The sequence below is a fragment of the Lynx canadensis genome, chromosome D1, assembly GCF_007474595.2.
Source record: "Lynx canadensis isolate LIC74 chromosome D1, mLynCan4.pri.v2, whole genome shotgun sequence".
Taxonomy (NCBI): domain Eukaryota; kingdom Metazoa; phylum Chordata; class Mammalia; order Carnivora; family Felidae; genus Lynx; species Lynx canadensis.
This window is the reverse complement of record NC_044312.2, coordinates 5,633,165-5,651,153: the sequence shown is the minus strand read 5'-3', so window position 1 is coordinate 5,651,153 and position 17,989 is coordinate 5,633,165. Positions and strand designations below refer to the sequence as shown.

The window sequence follows — 17,989 nt, the reverse complement described above, 5'->3', positions numbered from 1 at the left end:
CTTGTATTATATGCACAGTAGATATCAGAGCAGAAATACTTTTTTGCCGTAATGTCTTTTGTAGGTTTGTAGTAAAAAAAAAAAAAATAGCTCTTTGAATTTTTTGGGAATTCTCCTTTTTCCTTACTACTCAGGGATCCATAGAGTGTTGGGGAGGGGTGGTAGGGAACAACAAATCTTAGTGACAGACTCCATATAGAACTCAGAATCTCCTCTCTCTCAGAATCAGATGGATGAAGACTGGGGCAAACTTGTTTGCCTGACTTTGTTTCCTGTTAGAGTAGGTGCTTTCTCTGGAGACAACTGAGTCCCTTCTACAGATAGATTCCAGGTGACCTCAAACCATGACTCTACCAGATTTTTCTAAACATATCTGACTCCCAGAGGTGGATCCGGCTTTTACATTCAAGCTGTGATGCTACCTACCTATTGATAAGATTTTCATCCTAGGTAAACACAAATTATTAAGAACATGGACCTTTTTGTGAGGGGTGCTTTGTCTATTATGCATGTAAGAGAGTGATGGACAGTGAGAAGAACCCAAGGACTGACTGTCCTCAATCTTAGTACAGGTGCAGGGATGTCTTACTACCCCAGTAAACTTAATTATTGTGGAAGAGAAGGGATGAGAATAACTGGGAAGAGGGGCCAGTCATTACCCAAAACCAAACAGTTTTCTGATTTTTTATTTTTAAGAATTGTCCATCAGTTAAAAAAAAAACCCAAATAAAGTTGGTGAACTTGGCCAAGTAAGGATAATTTGTTAAAGTGATCATGTTGTAACATCACCGTTTCATAAAAAAGGGACATTTTAACTTTTCCCAAAATAGGAAAGTCTAATCTCCAATAAAAGATGGGCATTTAAATGGAATAAATTTAGCTGGATGACAAAAAAAGAAAAAATCCAACTCCATCAGTAACATTTATTTCTCTTGAGACCTTGTGATTTTCCAGGGGTGGCGTGAGATGATGCCCCACTAAGGGATGTATTAGAGTCTTGGCAAGGGACGTTTATGATTTTGAAAGCTGCTCTTACTCAGTTTCTAAGTAAGGGGCTCTAAGGGGCTTTTGAAAGCTGCTCTTACTCAGTTTCTAAGTAAGGGGCTCTTACTCACTCCCCTCACATTGTCGTGTCATATGCTCCCCACCTTGCCCCTCACGGAGTGAGAGCAGGGAGGAAATGTTGAGGATAAATCTATGCAGGTGCTCAAGGCATGTCAACAGACTTGAAGGTGGGTGTGCCCAAGTCCCACACACTTAAGGTCGGACAGTTTGACAGGGTAACCACCAGGGGGCACTGTTGGCCCAGCACAGCTCAGTTGCTCTCCTGGAGTTGCCTTGAGTTGCAGCTCAAGTAGGGCATGAAAAGAGCTGCAGGCAGGATGCTTGCTACCTGAGGATATCAATGACAGAGTGTTTTTAAGTGAGGTGCTTATGATTTAGAAGGTGACTGTACAACAGGGTTTGGATTTCATAAATACCAAGTTTTTCTACACACAAGATACTAGATTTTTTTTCCCTCTTAGTAACAGTGGGTTGTTCTTCAAATCTAAAAATCACAATCTTGTAAAATTTAAATGTCTGAAGAATAAAATGAAATGCCTGCCATCTGTCGACCAGATACTGGCGTGGTTCCAACAGGTGATTATGTGTCTAAGACGTAGCTGTTCTCTTTTGGGTAATGTCTTTTCATAACTCTTGCAATACAGGCTATCCGAGGACGAAGGTAACAGCTTTACCTTTACTGGTCAGAGTCAGTGAGAGCTTTGTTTTCAACAGGTCACTTCACTATGACTGGCCTTGGCTTGCTTAGATTTCCTCTTTTTAAATTACATTTAAATTCCACAGTGCAATCATTTTTTAATATTAAATATAATTTATCATCAAATTGGTTTCCATACAACACCTAGTGCTCATCCCAACAGGTGCCCTCCTCAATGTCCATTACCCACTTTGCCCTCTCCCCCATCCCCCATCAACCCTCAGTTTGTTGTCAGTATTTAAGAGTCTCTTAGGGTTCATTTATGAGAATGTAAGAGTTGATCAACTCCTTGAACAGAAAAACACTGTATGAGAAAGGAAGTTATCTTCTGAGTGGGGGAGTTTAGCATGGGAGTGGAGAGTCTCAACCAGGTTCAGAGGAATTTTGATTGCTGGAATCCTCAAATCCTACCAGAGGGCGATTTTCCAACAGTATGATTTATGTTCATTGATTTTGGGGAGCATGGTTAGAATATGGGTGGATTGCGATGGAGAAACACCTACTTCTCTCATCTTCTTAACCAACAAGGACGTTGTGGTAGAGACGAGAAATGTGTTTGTTCGCTCATCTGTAGGTGACTTACACTTCCTCTTCTCAAGAAAGATTTAAATTCCTAGGTCAGAAAATAAGACTAGAGAAGCCAATTTTTCTCCTTTCAAAATAGCCCTATCAACTAAGCATGGCCTCCTTTGGATGGTTTGATCATTTGCTGGTTTTTAGGTTGAAGTTTGAGTTGAGTGGTTGGCCTGCAGTAAAAAGAAGGACGTGAGGGGTCTGCAAGATCTTGCTGCAGAAAACCAGTTTGGCCTCTGCCATGCGTTTGTTTCGTCCCTGCTTTCCTAGGACTCCCTGGAAATGCATGTGCATTAGAGAGTGGTTCACGCCCCTACGAGTAATGGGACAGAACTGTTTCCAGATCAACATTTTCTCACTTATTTCTCTTCTCTTGGCTTAGAAACTGGTTGTTGCTGTCTTTTGTCTCATCATTTACAAATTAGGAATATTAAGTACAGGCTGCTCATACTCATCCATCGCCTCATATTGGTGCTCCAGCAGTCCCTGTGCTAATTCAGGACAGCACCCCAAAGGGGCTTTTAAACTCTGAGAAAGGCTCTCCAAAGAAAGATAGTTGTGAACTATGCCCTCCCTGCTGGAGGCTTTTTGTGTTAAATTTACTGCTTTATTTGGAATATGTCTTTTGCTCACCGAAATGATCTAATTTTAGTTGTCTGAAAAATTATGGCTTTTCCAGCCGTAGTCAGCAAGGCCCATTTTTAGCTCCAATTAAGTAGTAAAATGTATTGATATTCTTAGGTGTGGCATTGAGTATTTCTCGGACATTGGAATGCTTGAATGGTACAAAGGAGCATCTGTGATAAAGCCCTGACTGAGTAGGGAGAGCTAAGGGAGAGGCAGTCTAAATGGCATAACTTCCTCACATAAGGCAATGTAAAATAAGTGAGGGTTATGGCTGTTCCAGTTGTTTTTATCCTTTTGGATTTTCCTGATCAACCCAAGCAGAGTCTTGGACATTCAGGCTACCCTTAACGACAGAAGGACGGACACCCAGACTACTCTGTGTGCTCGATTGTTTCCTTACAACAAGGTAACCATCCCTGTTCAGAAGGGCATCCGTGGTGTGTCTGCCTAAATATGTAGGCTGACCAGTCTTTCATCAAGCCAGAGCAGAGCCTTCCCCACAGCTCCCTTTTAGCTTTGCAGATAGAAAAACAGTGTTAACGTGGCATTAAGTTTGGTCCCATACTTTGGTGTGGCTGTTGCAGCTCTGACCAGTTTTAGTTGTGTTGGGGGGGCTGGGGATGTGTTGGTTGGAGAGCATCTGGTGCCCTGAGGTGGAGGTGATGGTGGTGTCGGAAAAAGTCCTCGCTCAGTAGGATAGAAATCAGAGATGGGCGCTCTAGGGAATTCACTTCCTAACGACCTGGAGCAAACTTGAGGTTGCTGTTTCAGTAAGCACCAGTTATTTACTGGGTGTTCACAAAGTAGAGTTTCATGCTGCTTTTGCTAAGTGCATTTCCTCTCAATATAATCACAAGGACATGAATAGTGAAAGAATATTCGTTTAAGTTGTCTCTCTTTTTATTTTATTTTATTTCATTTTTTTCTTTTTTTTTTTTTTTTTTTTTTTTACATTTATTTCTTTTTGAGAGACAGAGAGAGACAGAGGGTGAGCAGGGGAGGGGCAGAGAGAGAGGGAGACACAGAATCAGAAGCAGGCTTCAGGCTCCGAGCTGTCAGCAAAGAGCCCGACGTGGGGCTCAAACCCACGAACCGTGAGATCATGACCTGAGCCAAAGTCGGACGCTTAACCGACTGAGCCACCCAGGTGCCCCAAGTTGTCTCTCTTTTTAAAGGTTGTCTGTTAGAGTGGGGCTTTATTATCTTCACAAAACTTAGCACATGTTAGGTCAGAATCAAAGTGAGGTCATGGGGATATTTGTTGGGAAGGAGCTCATGAGGAGGATGAAGGAGATGGCCTTTGGGGCTTACACATTACAGCTTTTTCTTAATCTTGGGGACTCAGAAATACTCTGAATGCAGAGCTCACTGTAAAGTGCTCCCCATTCCAGAATCATTAGCTGATATGGACCCTTTTATTTTTTATAAGCAATAATTTGTTTATATGTTAACTGTTAGGTTGGTTTTCTTGTGACTCGGAATGTGCGTTTTAGCAGCCTTGCTAATTGACCATAAAACTGTGAAGGATTAGTTAGCCTTACTTAGGGTTAAGATTACTTTGGGGGTTTTCTTGGAATAACTCTTACACATTCTCCCATTCACTGAACAATTCTTTGATTAACATATATGGAATCTTGGAGAACTCGCTGGTGCAATAATCACTTAACATTTTTATTGATGAATTAAGATAGACAGTAACAGATAAATTCTAATATAGTTCTTGTTACTGTCACTTAGTAATGGATAATTTTTCTCTTTCATTAAGTAAGTCATGTCAGTATGTAAAGAAATGGATTAGAAAGAAGGTGGTTGGAGGAGACTTGATTTATTAATTGTTTTAATAATGGTATTCTAGTATACTAACGGTTTAGGGCAAAAATGAACCAGACTACTTGGGTTGAACATGCAGCTTACCTACTTAGTGGCTGTGTGAGCCGGAACGAGTTACCCAGCCTTTCTGTACTCTATCGTTCCCCTTTTGTAAAATGATGGTAATATAACCACGTATCTCTTCCAGTTGTTAGGAAGAGTAAACAAGTTAATTTATATAAAGTGCTTGAAACAGCCTGATGCATGACAAGTGCTACACAAAACAAAAGTTTGCATCAGCCCTGGGAGACTCCATTGCTCGCTCTTGCAGGTGAGGAAATGGATATTTGGAGATGTTAACTTGTTAGGTTCCTTTGTCAGGGACGAAAGGCCACAGGAGCAGGATTTAAAGGCGGGTCAGTCTGATTCGAACCCCAGGGCTTTCTTTCCAGGGCTTTGTGCGGTCTTCCAGAATCCCGACCGAAATGGGCTTTATGTCACTTCTCTAGCGCGAATGGCACAAGTCTCTCTGAATTGTGCGAATTGTACTTAGTTCACTGCTTTTCGCTATGTGCTTGCACGTGACCTGTAGTCTCCACCACGTTCCCCACTGGGGTTGAGGAGAGTGCAGTTTCTTTACAATGTGGACCCTTGTCGGTTTAGGAGCAGTGTTTGTCTAGATTTCAGGTGTTGACAGTGCGAAAGAAGGCTGATGCATTTGTCCTCAAGACACAGACAAGGCCTCACAGTTAAACTGTAGTAAACGACGTGCCAGTTCCGCTGGCTGCAAGATTTCAAGCCGATCTTGGTATCTTAAGAGGCTTAACTTAGTATGTTAGACATCACTGGTGGGGCACAAAGCCTCTAGAAGTTGTGTTTCTTAGGCCATTGATTGTGTTTTAGTGGGTGCTGCCTATTAAAGTTTAGGAACATGGTCACAGTATCTCATTGGGAAAGTTGTTACATTATCTCATTTAATGACATGAATTAATTAACACAATTTAAAAAAAATTTTAAAAAAAATTTAGCATTTATTTATGTTTGAGAGACAGAGGGAGTACAAGCGGCGAAGGGCAGAGGGAGAGGGAGACACAGAATCTGAAGCAGGCTCCAGGCTCTGAGCTGTCAGCACAGAGCCTGACATGGAGCTCAAACTCACAAACTGTTTACTTTTCTTTTTTCTTTCTTTTTAAACACGGTTTTTAAAAATGTTTAGTTTTGAGAGGAAGAGACTGCACGCAGGGGAGGGGCAGAGAGAGAGGGAGGGACAGAGTCCCAAGCATACTCCTCACAGCACAGAGCTCGACGCAGGGCCCTATCATGACCTGGGCCAGAATCAAGAGTCGGACGCTTAACCGATGGAGCCACCCAGGCGACCCAAATTAATAACACAATTTAATTCCTAACAGAGATCTTGAATAGTGGGTCTATGTAAATTGGAAGGAACCTGTGTTTTTCACTTTCTGCTTGCATACTTTACATGAAGTGATGAGATGTGGCAGGTCCGTCTGAAAAGGAGGAAGACTGCTGAGGGTGGACACTGGCTCCTGCTTGTAAAATAAACACTAATAACTGAATCTTCATTCATGCACATCACTTTTAGAAGATACAGGCGTATCCACAGAGATGGGGAGGCTTTCTCTCTTCCTGTAGATCATCTGTTTTATTTTAGGAACATTTTTTTTCTGTATCTTATAACTGGTCTTTTCCCATTGTCCTGCTGGATTTCTCCATACTTAGCTTCTCTTCCTTACTGGAAAAACCTGACTTGTCATTTTTCTTCCCCCTTTTCTGGGGGGTCTTTGTTTTTCTCTATTACATTGTCTCATTGTCATCACCAGCTTTCTGTCTGGCACTTCCTTGTATGGGAGGGCAACTTCTCACATCGTGGATTCCTCCAACTATTGTTCTCTGTCCTGAAATTTTCAGTAGGTAGGTCTTTGGTTTTCTTTTCTAACCTTTATATTTTTAAAAATTCTTAATTTCAGTATAGTTCGATATTTATAGAAGAGTTATCACATATTCCAAACTTCTCTCTTGTATTATTGATGTCTTATGTTCATATGGTACTTTGGTCCCAATTAAGGAACTGATATTCATACATTATTAGTGACTAAATTCCACGCTTTATTCAGATATCCTTGGCTTTTACCTGTTCGGTTCCGGACTTGCATGTAAGATACTGTATTACACTTAGTTGTTGTATCTCCTTAGACTCCTTCATCTGACATTTTCTGAGATTTTCATTGTTTTTGATGACTTTAACAGTTTTGAAGAGTACTGGTCAGGTCTTGCAATTGTCTGCTGTGTACTTGGACATATGCCCATCACTGTGTGTGTGTGTGTGTGTGTGTGTGTGTGTGTGTGTGTGTGTTGAACAGTTCCTCACTTGATAGCACTACAAGATGCTCCAGGCTCATCGTGTATATTTTCTGCCTCAGGCCTAGAATCAGCTGTTAATCCCAGGAGTCCTTTGATTGGAGAATGGTGTTAGAAACCCAAATCTGGGCCCTCGGAGTACTTACTGCGGTTGGGATATTCTTCCTTTCAGGCCCCCTCAGCTGAAAGAGCAGGAAAATACATATGTGTGTACTAATTCCTGTATATATGCCTCTCTGTCAGTGTTTCTGTGTGCATCATCTCTGTATTATGCTAAATGTGAGTCCAGTGATCCAACCGCATGGAATGTTTTAGCTCATTCCCCTTGCTTGTCTGTAACCTCTTACTGCAACAGCGGGAAACTTGGCTCTCCTTAGGCATCCCATCCACTTAATTGTTCACTTGCAGCTTACACGTACAGTTGTTTCAGTTGTTTCAGAATTGTTCATACACACTCTTGTGGGGAAAATGTTTTATCAACCAGAGTGTAGTGTTGTGCATTTTTGGAGTATGAAGTTATTTATGTATGGAGTTTTAGACTCTACTCATTTCCCATGTTACTTAGGTCAGCACCTTAACCCCCTACCACCTCCAGTGAGGAGTTTTTCCTCCATTTATAATACAGTTCCATTATTTAATCACATTCTTAATTTTGTCATGTGATTCTTGGATCTGTGTGTGTGTGTGTGTGTGTGTGCACGTGTGTGTATGTGTGTATTTTTAAATTGGCATGCATTAAAGTTCACATTTCGTGCTGGAAAATCGTATCAGTATTGATAAGTGCAGTGTCATGTATCCACCATCCACCATTACAGTATCATACGGAATACTTTAACTGTTAGAAAAAAAATCCCCTGCACTTCACCCATTCAGCCCTGCCCTCCTCCTTGCACCAAATCCCTGGCAAATACTGATATGTTTGTTTCTCTGTAGTTTTTGTCTGTTTTAGGGTGTCTTCTAAAAGGAATCGCACGAAATTTAACATTTTTACATTTTTTTTTGTTAACAGTATGCATTTAGGATTAATAGATGTCTTTGTGTGCCTCGATAGTTCATTCCTTTTGATCTCTGAAGAGTATTTCATCATACATGTAGACCACAGGTGGCATCTCTGTTCATCTCTTGAAGGACAGCTTGGTCGATTCTGTGTTTGGAAATTATGAATAAACCTGCTACAAACATTCAATCACAGGTTTTTGTGGAGACATAAGTTTTCAAACTAGTTAGGTAAATACCCAGGAGTGTGATTTCTGCACTTTGTTTAGCTGTGTAAGAAACTACTAAGGTGTCTTCCAAAGTGGCTGTACCATTTGCTACACATCCTATACAGAAATTGGTATTGTTAGATTTTTTTAAAAATTTTATTCCTTCTAATTGATGTGCCTTTTCTCTTGAAGTTTTATTTTTATATTTTAAAAATACTTATTTATTTTGAGCAAGAGAGAGCACGAGCAGGGAAGGGGCAGAGAGAGAGGGAGAGTGAAATCCCAAGCAGGTTCTGCACTGTCAGCACAGAGCCCGATGCAGGGCTTGATCTCATGAACTCTGAGATCATGGCCTGAACTGAGATCAAGAGTCAGATGCCCAACTGACTGAGCCACCAAGGTGTCCCTCCCTTGAAGTTTTAATAAACAAAACCGCCCCTGCTGTCTTCTTACAATTTCAACATCAACAAAAGAGAAAAGAATTTTGCCTCCTGTTTTGTCATCCTTAGTGCTTTTTCAAGATTTTATGACTGAATGGAGAAACTGCTTGGAAATTCTCAATCATAGCAGAAATTGCCCATGGTACTAATGAGTAGACTCTTTATCTTTGCTTTGGTAAAAAATAAGTCTCTAAAATGGAGCTAGCCAGCATTACACAGTGGGAAATGAAATGAAATTAGGAATTTGGGTGTAAATTCTAGGTGACATCACTCGTAATCCTATTCGTTGGAGGTGTTCAAATTTGAAGATACCCACAAGCAGTCTTGATCAATGTCCTTATGCACCCCTAGCCCCCAGAGGGCGGTAATTTGAATTCCTTTCAACACCATCCGGACCAGTGAGTCATTCACTTCACTAAACCTCCTATTACTCTGGTCATTCTTCTGAGCAGGTTTCTCAATCCTCTTCAACAACCTCCCGTCCCTCTTCTCAGGAGATGGTATCACTTCCACTTAATATCTGCAACATTCAAGAAAGGAAGAAAGGAAGAAAGAAAGAAAGAAAGAGGGAGGGAGGAAGAAGGAATGAAGGAAGGAAAGAAAGGAAGGAAAAAATAAAGAACGAAAGAATGAATGAACTGGAGGAAGGAAGATGGAAAGGAAGGAAGAAAAGAAGCTAGGTCTGACTTAGAACAGAAGAAATCACACAGATAGGCCAGGCTGCTTGCAGAGGTTCACACATGAGCTCGTGGGGATGGCGACGCTGAGGCCCACATGTGAGAGTCTCCAGATTTGTTTATTGACCCCTCAACTGCTCTACTGCAAAAGACTAATGGCTATTTTTGTTTTTTTCTCTGAGTTAGAAGGAATTCTGATTCTTTCCTTACTATGTGAGAAAGAGGTGCGTGAGCCTGTATCATTTCATATGTCAGACTTGGATCTCATTTTTGTGAAGCGAGTTCATCATGATTTGGCACATTTCCTTTTTTAATGTAAATACTATTTTTTGAATCTTTTATTTTTATTTACTTATTTTTAATGTTTATTTTTTATAGAGAGCATGAGAGGGGGGGAGGGGCAGAGAGGGAGGGGGACAGAGGATCTGAAGCAGACTCCATGCTGAGAACAGTAAGCCTGATGCTGGTCTTGAACTCAGGAGCTGTGAGATCATGACCTGAGCCCAAGTCAGATGCTCAACTGACTGAGCAACCCAGGTGCCCCTATTTTTTTGGGTCTTTTAAACTCAAATGAACACACTGCCTCTCCTTCTCTCTTCACTTTTTCCTTTTTATTTGATGACTTTTATTTGTCAGATTCATCATTTCTACCTGTAGGTGTACTTTTTCTTTTTTATTTGGTACCTTGTTTTCTGTTTTCATTGCTCTTTGCTACAGAACTCTGACTTTGACTCGACTGTGCATTTTTATAACATGCAATTTAATTATCCTGAAAATTAATGAAAATTGACAAAGATTAGAGTTAAATTCAAGCATCCTAGGTTCTATGCTAGATGAGTTGTCATTCTTATTTGCCATGAGTTCAGATTTTCAGTCAGTTTTAAGTGTTTTTGACAGCATTTCTATCAGCTGTTTAAATTAATTTGGTGAGTAGAGTTTTATGAGTCACAATAAAAATGTTACTTAAATTAGGGCTTTTTATGTATGGCACATTCCTTTTATTATCTCACTGTTAGTCTGTATTCAAAAAGCAAAATATTACTCTCTTGTTTTTCATGATCCTGCTCAGCTAAAGATTCCCATATGCTCTATTTTCCATGTGGGGATCTAGGGAGGATTCTGTATCCTGGATGAATTCTCTAGATGCTTTAGAATCCTATCTCCCTATTTCTGTTACCCCTAATGATAGGTAGTGTGTGTGAGAGGAGATTCATTTCAGACATAGCATGACTGAACCCCAAATTCCAATTTTTTTCCCTATCATGTTTTTTACCCTAGATTTCCACCAACTCTGGTCTTAGCTTTGAAATAAGAAACGGTAATTTCTGGGGATGCCTGGGTGGCTCAGTCAGTTGAACATCGACTTTGGCTCAGGTTGTGATCTCATGGTTCGTGAGTTCGAGTCCTGCCTCGGGCTTTCTGCTGTCAGCCCAGAGCCTGCTTGGGATTCTCCGTACCCCACCTCTACCTCTCCTCCTCTCTCTGCCCCTCCCCCACTCATGTGAGAATGCATTCTCTCTCGCTCTCACTCTCTTTCGCTCTCTCTCTCTCTCAAAAATAAATATTAAAAGAAATGGTAAATTTTCTGTGTGGAAGGAGAAGATGTAGACCTGGAAATACTAGCAGCCTGTGATACAAGTGAATTTTATTGTAGTCTTCATACGCAGGTGGTACACTGTTTCCCACCAGTGTGCCGTCTGGATCTGGTTGGGTAGGTTGTTGGGAGAGACAGTGGTTGGGGACATGAAGGATCGGGCTTCACTTACCACACAGAAAATGGGAGTCAGAAGAACCACAGTGGTGAGTCCCCCATGAAAGAGGTGTATCATGGATGGTACGGGTAGAACGTTATTTAAGGTAAGGGAAGTATTGGTAAAAGATGCAAAAAGGAACCAGTGGAGCCCTGACAGGAGGCAGTTGAAGAAGAAACAGATGTGATTTTCTTTTTTTTTTTTTTAATTTTTTTTTTAACGTTTATTTATTTTTTGAGACAGAGAGAGACAGAGCATGAATGGGGGAGGGTCAGAGAGAGGGAGACACAGAATCCGAAACAGGTTCCAGGCTCTGAGCCATCAGCACAGAGCCCGACGTGGGGCTCGAACTCACGGACCGCGAGGTCATGACCTGAGCTGAAGTCGGCTGCTTAACCGACTGAACCACCCAGGCGCCCCTGTGATTTCCAAACGCAAGGAAGCTGAGGTAATTCCTGACTCAGACACACTGGTCAAGTTGAATATTGTCCAGAGCCAGATGAGGGGAAAAAAGAGGAAAAGCCAACTCCAAAAATTTCTATTTTTATTTTAACATTAATGAATTTATGTTTTCGCCTTTGCTAGGGAGATGTGTTTTGCATTATTGATTTGAATGCTAATCCCACAAGTGATCATTTCTACTCCAGAGTCTAAAACAGTGGATTCTTCTAGTGATGGTTCAGTAGGATCATCTGGAGACGTTAACAAGAACAACAACAACAACAATAACAACAACAACAACAACAACAACAACAACAAAAGACAGAATAAAACCAAACTAAAAAACCAACCTGCAGCCACCATATATTCTGTAAACTAGATACTCTGTAAACAACAGATCCTCTGATTCATCATGTCTAGGATGGGGACCAAGAATTTGTTTAAAAATCAGCTCCCAAGAGAGCCCTGGTGCGCAGGCATGTCTTGATACTTGAATTCCAAGGCTAACCCTGCTCTTGGCCAGGTGTGCTTAGGACAGTTCATTGAATTCATAGGGAATTTGGTACCAAGTTACAATTCTGCTACCCGAGGTTCTAGAATCTGGGATTCTCTTTCTGTCTTCTTTTTGAGAGTGGGTTGCTGCCTTGGACAACTTTCAGTTCCTTTGACTTACTCTACTTCTGCCTATGACTTTCAACTCAGCTTTTGAACCCTAAGCAGGACCTGGGGCCCGGCTTCCCTTCTATGCCCTTTGCCTTCCAGATAAAGGTTTAATGCCTCTTGCTAGATGCTCTCTGCTATAGCCAGGCTTTCTCTTTTCTCTTTGCCAGATATCTTCGATGCTGAGCACTGCTGACTTCGACTGCCCATCTTCATCATACATTTATGATATCATGTTGCTTTTTTTCCCCGATTTTCTCTCATCCCTGCATAAATGGATATATGAGTTATGGGTCAGTTCTCCCTTTCTCTATCCTATGTCATTAACTTTGCAAAGGCATATGGTAGGTGGTTCATCCAACATCAGAAATTGTTGGTCATAGTTTTAGTAAAATGATAGCTTTATTAACATTTTTATCCCCCATAATATCAGGACTGGAATTCTAGTACTCACCAGAGGACAGTTAGCCTAGGGGGAAATTAAGTGGGCAGTAGAGTGAGTTTGCAGTTGCCATGGGAAAGAGAAGTTGATACTGGTCTGTGAGATTTCATTGAACGGAGTGATTTTGGGGTCTTTACAAAGGCGAGACCAAGAGGGATTTCACCCTGAGGACATGCAGAGCACTGAAAAATGATCCTGATTCTTAAGAGTTATTGTACTGACTAGTGCCCAGAAACATTTTGACTGAAAATACCCTTGGTTGCCTTCAATTTTCTTTTTCTTTTTTTTTAATATTAAAAACTTTTTTTTAACATTTATTCATTTTTGAGAGACAGAGAGAGACAGAGCATGAGTGGGGAAGGGGCAGAGAGAGAGGGAGACACAGAATCCAAAGCAGGCTCCAGGCTCTGAGCTGTCAGCACAGAGACTGATGCGGGGCTCGAACCCACAAACTGCGAGATCATAACCTGAGCCAAAGTCGGACTCTTAACTGACTAAGCCACCCAGGTGCCCCAATTTTCTACTTTTCGTTCTGTTTCTCCACATTCTGTGTACTTCTTGCCACATCTGACCACTGGTCACTTCTTTACTCACGTCTGGGGCTTCATACTCTTGTTCATTTATTTTTATGCTTTCATACCCTTTCTTTTTCACTATTCTGATTCTCAGTCCTACATATCAGTGAAAAGGAACAAGGAAAATCTGCATTTAAAAATTGGCTTCTCTTAGTTTGTCATTACTTTTTGCTTGCGTGCCACATGGAAACTTACTGTTTTAGATGGGGACTGATTAATCAGGAGACCCTAACTTGTTACAAATCTATAAAACTTCTTTAGTTTAAGGTTCTACATGATCATTGGGGTTTTAGTTGTATTAAATACAGGAAACATTTATTAATCTAGTGATATGTGTATTATGTGTGTGTGTGTGTGTGTGTGTGTGTGTGTGTGTGTGTGTGTATATATATATATAATATTGTAGGCAGTGTCTTATAAAAGAATTTTCAAATACTTTGTTCTGTCAGTACAAATATTTACTGAATATCTACTTTCTTGAGGTACCATTCTAGGTGTTGGTGATGAGCAGGGAGATAAACAAATTGGGGAGACAGACAACAAAAAATCACAAATAACAAAAACAGTGACTTGAGAGTGATAGGTACTGAGAAGAAAAATAAGACCATGGAACGTAAAAGCAGGTGGGAAGGGCTTAACTAATTAATTGTGTTAGTGATAATAGTTTTTAATTCTTTTAAACAATTCTAATGGAATTTCTACAGGACTATGGTGTTTCAATGGTATTTCTGGATTCACAGTTTCAAGAATGAACTTCCTTCTTCCCTTCCTTCTTCCCTTTCTTTCCTTTCTTCTTTCCTTCCTTCCTTCTTTCCTTCCTTCTTCCCTTCCTTCTTTCCTTCCTTCCATTATTTACCCTAATGTTGAGGCAGTTGATAAAAGTTCAGGTTTCTCCGCTCATGTCTCAGTAGCGATTGCCTCAAGAAGAAGGCAGTGATGCTGTGTTATGGTATTTTGGACAAGAAAAGGTCCCAACTGGTATTCCCCATACCACAGACATTTGGTGAGTACTCTCAACCTATCAGGCCTCTGCTGGTTCTAGAGATCTGACAGTGACTCAGGCAAACATAATCTCTGCTGTCCTGGCGTTGCTAGTTTTCAGAAGCTCATGGGAAAACCACATGACGTGAAGAATAGAACTTCTGTACTTAATGAGGAGAATGGAAGACAGCCATTTTAAGAGAAGTGGGAACACCATCCCCAAATAGGCTGAGAAATTTGGGATTCAAAATTCCTCTATGTGGTAATCGGGAGAACTGTGTTTTTAAAAAATCCTAAATCAAATGCATCCTTGGCTTTCTCCCTCTCATTCTCATGCTCTGTCTAATGCACACACACACCTATGTACATAAGTATATCTGTGGACGTGTATATAGACACACATCTATAAATTACATAGTGCTTTACTATTTATAAAAACTTGAATGTATATTATTTTGTACTCTGTTAAACATTAACCTCTATGGTTAACTGTTGTCATTCCATTTTATGGATGAACTCATTAAAGCCCACATTGTGACTTACGCAAGATCACTTAGCTAATAAATGATTGAGGCTTGTTTGAATATACTTTTCTAACTATAGAAAAAGAAACATAGTTCTTTTTACCAGGTCACATTTTTTTGTGTCTGAAAATAGTAATTTTAACACATCTCCTATTTAAAAGAACCATCCCTGTTTCTTAAAAAAGAAAAGAAAAGAAAAACCAACTTAGTGTGTGTGCATGTATTACCATAAACTACTGTATGTGTGTGTGCACACACACACACTGTTTGTGTATATACTGTATTATGTACATAAAATACTCCTTATTCATACACACACACACACACACACACACACACACAAACTTTGGCCAGTTCCTTGAACTAAAAGACATTTTACAAATAACTTTTGCTAATGACGATTCTGGCTATACAGGTATTCTTCTATGAAGATAGAAAAAAATAAGGATCTAGAGAGCAAGGGTTTTGAACTGGTAAAGGTGGGAGGAATCTGCTTATCCTTCTATTAAAGCACATTTCATGGTGTGCTTCCTGATCGTCTCCAGGTCTTTCTCTCCACCTTGACTGTGGTTACCTAGTGGTTAGGTGCTGTATTAATCCTTTGTAACCACACCAACAATGCAGGGGGCCTGGAAGAGTAGGTGTCTGAGAAGTACTGTTGGAAGGACAAAGGCTGAGGAACTGTTTCAGAGGAAGGAAAGCTAAAGACACTAGACAAATGCAGCTAATAATCCCATATTGGATCCTGTGCTAGGAAAGAGCCATGAAGAACATTATTGGGCCATTAAACGAATTTGGAATATGGACTGTGGATTAGGTAATATTGTCCAAAGTTAAATTTCCTCATCTTCAAAATTGTACTGTGGTTATGTAAGGGAACATCTTTGTTCTTAGGAAATATGCATTGGAGTATTTAGGGGTAAAGGAAAGGACCTGTGCCACTTAATTCTCAAATGGGGTGTGTGTGTGTGTGTGTGTGTGTGAGAGAGAGAGAGAGAGAGAGGGAGGGAGGGAGGGAGAGAGAGAGAGAGAGAATGAGAATAAAACAGATGAGATAAATTGTTAACAAATTGGTGAATCTTTATAAAAGAAAAAGGGAGTTTTGGTACTATTCTTGCAACTTTCCTCTAAGTTTGAGATTATATCAAAATCAAATATTTCTAAAAGCTGTTGAATAAAATTATAATTAAGTTAGATAAGTCCAAAGGGACTTTGTATTTCTACTTGGTTGTAGCCCCAGTTAAAAAAAAATCCAAACCCAAACTAAAACACATGAATAAGAGCCTGTAGTCTATTTTTATACTTAAGTGTGTTTTTTCCCCTAACCTCACTCATGAAAGCACCAAATTTTATACATGTAATCAGTGTCCAGAGTAGAGCCCATCTATGGGGTGCATTTCCTCTAGTTCTGGTCTTGCTTATTGACCTAATGTACCACTAAGGACCTTGAAGATGAAATTAGAATAGTGTCTGAACATAATCCTACTCTATTTTTCTAATACTGCAGGGAATTGGTCTCAGAACAGGTGATTCATGCCTCTACGTTCCAGATCATCTTATTGTTTTCCCTGTAGAAAAATATGCAGGAATGAGAGCACGTGTTTCCACACCATGAAAATGATAAAACTGCTGACTGCTTGTATTGCTTGTTAATCTCCTGATGCTCTCGTAAATGACAGGTACACTCCACATACAGCTTTCTTCTTGTAATCCCTTTACTCTTAGGACAGTTTTGGACTTCCCAAATACCTTCATGGAATTCAGAAGCCTCATCAATCATTGACATAATCTCTCCTGTAGACTGTGATTTTTTTGATTGCTTCCCTGACATTTTAAATACCGAGGGTAAATGATTTTTCACAGTCTGTCATCAGTCATTAGATACTATTGCAATGTACTATTAAAGTGTTTCTATGTTTGGGGTGCCTGGGTGGCTCAGTCAGTTGAGCGTCCGACTTCAGCTCAGGTCATGATCTCACGGTCTGTGGGTTCGAGCCCCGCGTCGGGCTCTGTGCTGACAGCTCAGAGCCTGGAGCCTGCTTCAGATTCTGTGTCTCCCTCTCTCTCTTCCCCTCCCCTGCTCATGCTCTGTCTCTCTCTGTCTCAAAAATAAATAAAAACATTAAAAATAATAATAATAAAAAAATAAAGTGTTTCTATGTTTAGTAGCAGTGCTTTCTGCCTCTGTCTATAGCAGTGTGTACAGTTAAACAGAATCTTCACCTTAAGCAGGACATCACGCTAAGTAGCTGTTTAGTATTTCAACGGAGCTAGAAGGAGTTTAAAGTGAACTATTTAGAGGTGATGAAAAACCCTCTGACTGAAACTATATATGGTTAAAATGACCTAGGCTCAGTCGTTGCAATTCCTAGAGGGTCAGGGCATCTGGCACATGCTAGATATACTAATTTTCTTTCTTGTTGTACAGATGAAATACTTTTCAAGAACATATCCATTTTTTTAATGTTTATTTTATTTTTGAGAGAGAGAGAGAGAGAGAGACAGACAGACAGACAGTATGAATGGGGGAGGGGCAGAGAGAGGGAGACAAAGAATCTGAAGCAGGCTCCAGGCTCTGAGCTGCCAGCACAGAGCCCAACGTGGTTCTCAAACTCAAGAACTGCGAGATCATGACCTGAGCCTAAGTCGGACACTTAACTGACTGAGTCACCCAGGCGCCCAAAGAACCATATCCATTTTAAATGCATGTCTGTGTAATTCTTGAAAACCTTAATTGTTGTATAGAAATAATGGGATTTAAGTGAATTATACTCAAATTTCAAACTTGTTTAGGATCAGAAGCCAACATACAAGGCAGACAAATGTCATTTCATGTCTCCCTACGTATTCTTAACCACCCCCCTCCAATCTGACGTCCACACATGCATTTTCATGCTGTGACATACTTGACAATCTTGATCCTTAGGGGGCACAATTTTTAATTAAATGGTGGGCTGAATCTAGTTACTGATGGGGGGCAGAAATTTAAGTAACAGTGGTATTCACAAACCGCTGTGGCTGCTTCCACTTTAGTACGCAAGGAAAATAGGGATTTGGGGAATAGATTCTATCTTAGTACTACTGTTACCACAAACAGGCTTGCCTGCCCTTGGTTTCATTCTTGTCTTATTTATCTACATATT

At 40.4% G+C, this 17,989-nt stretch overlaps 1 protein-coding gene across 1 annotated transcript in view; it reads left to right on the top strand.

Moving 5' to 3' along the window:
• Positions 1-17,989, top strand: part of GUCY1A2 (guanylate cyclase 1 soluble subunit alpha 2) — a 329,020-nt gene that overhangs the window by 40,030 nt on the left and 271,001 nt on the right. The gene's annotated exons all lie outside the window — the stretch shown is intronic.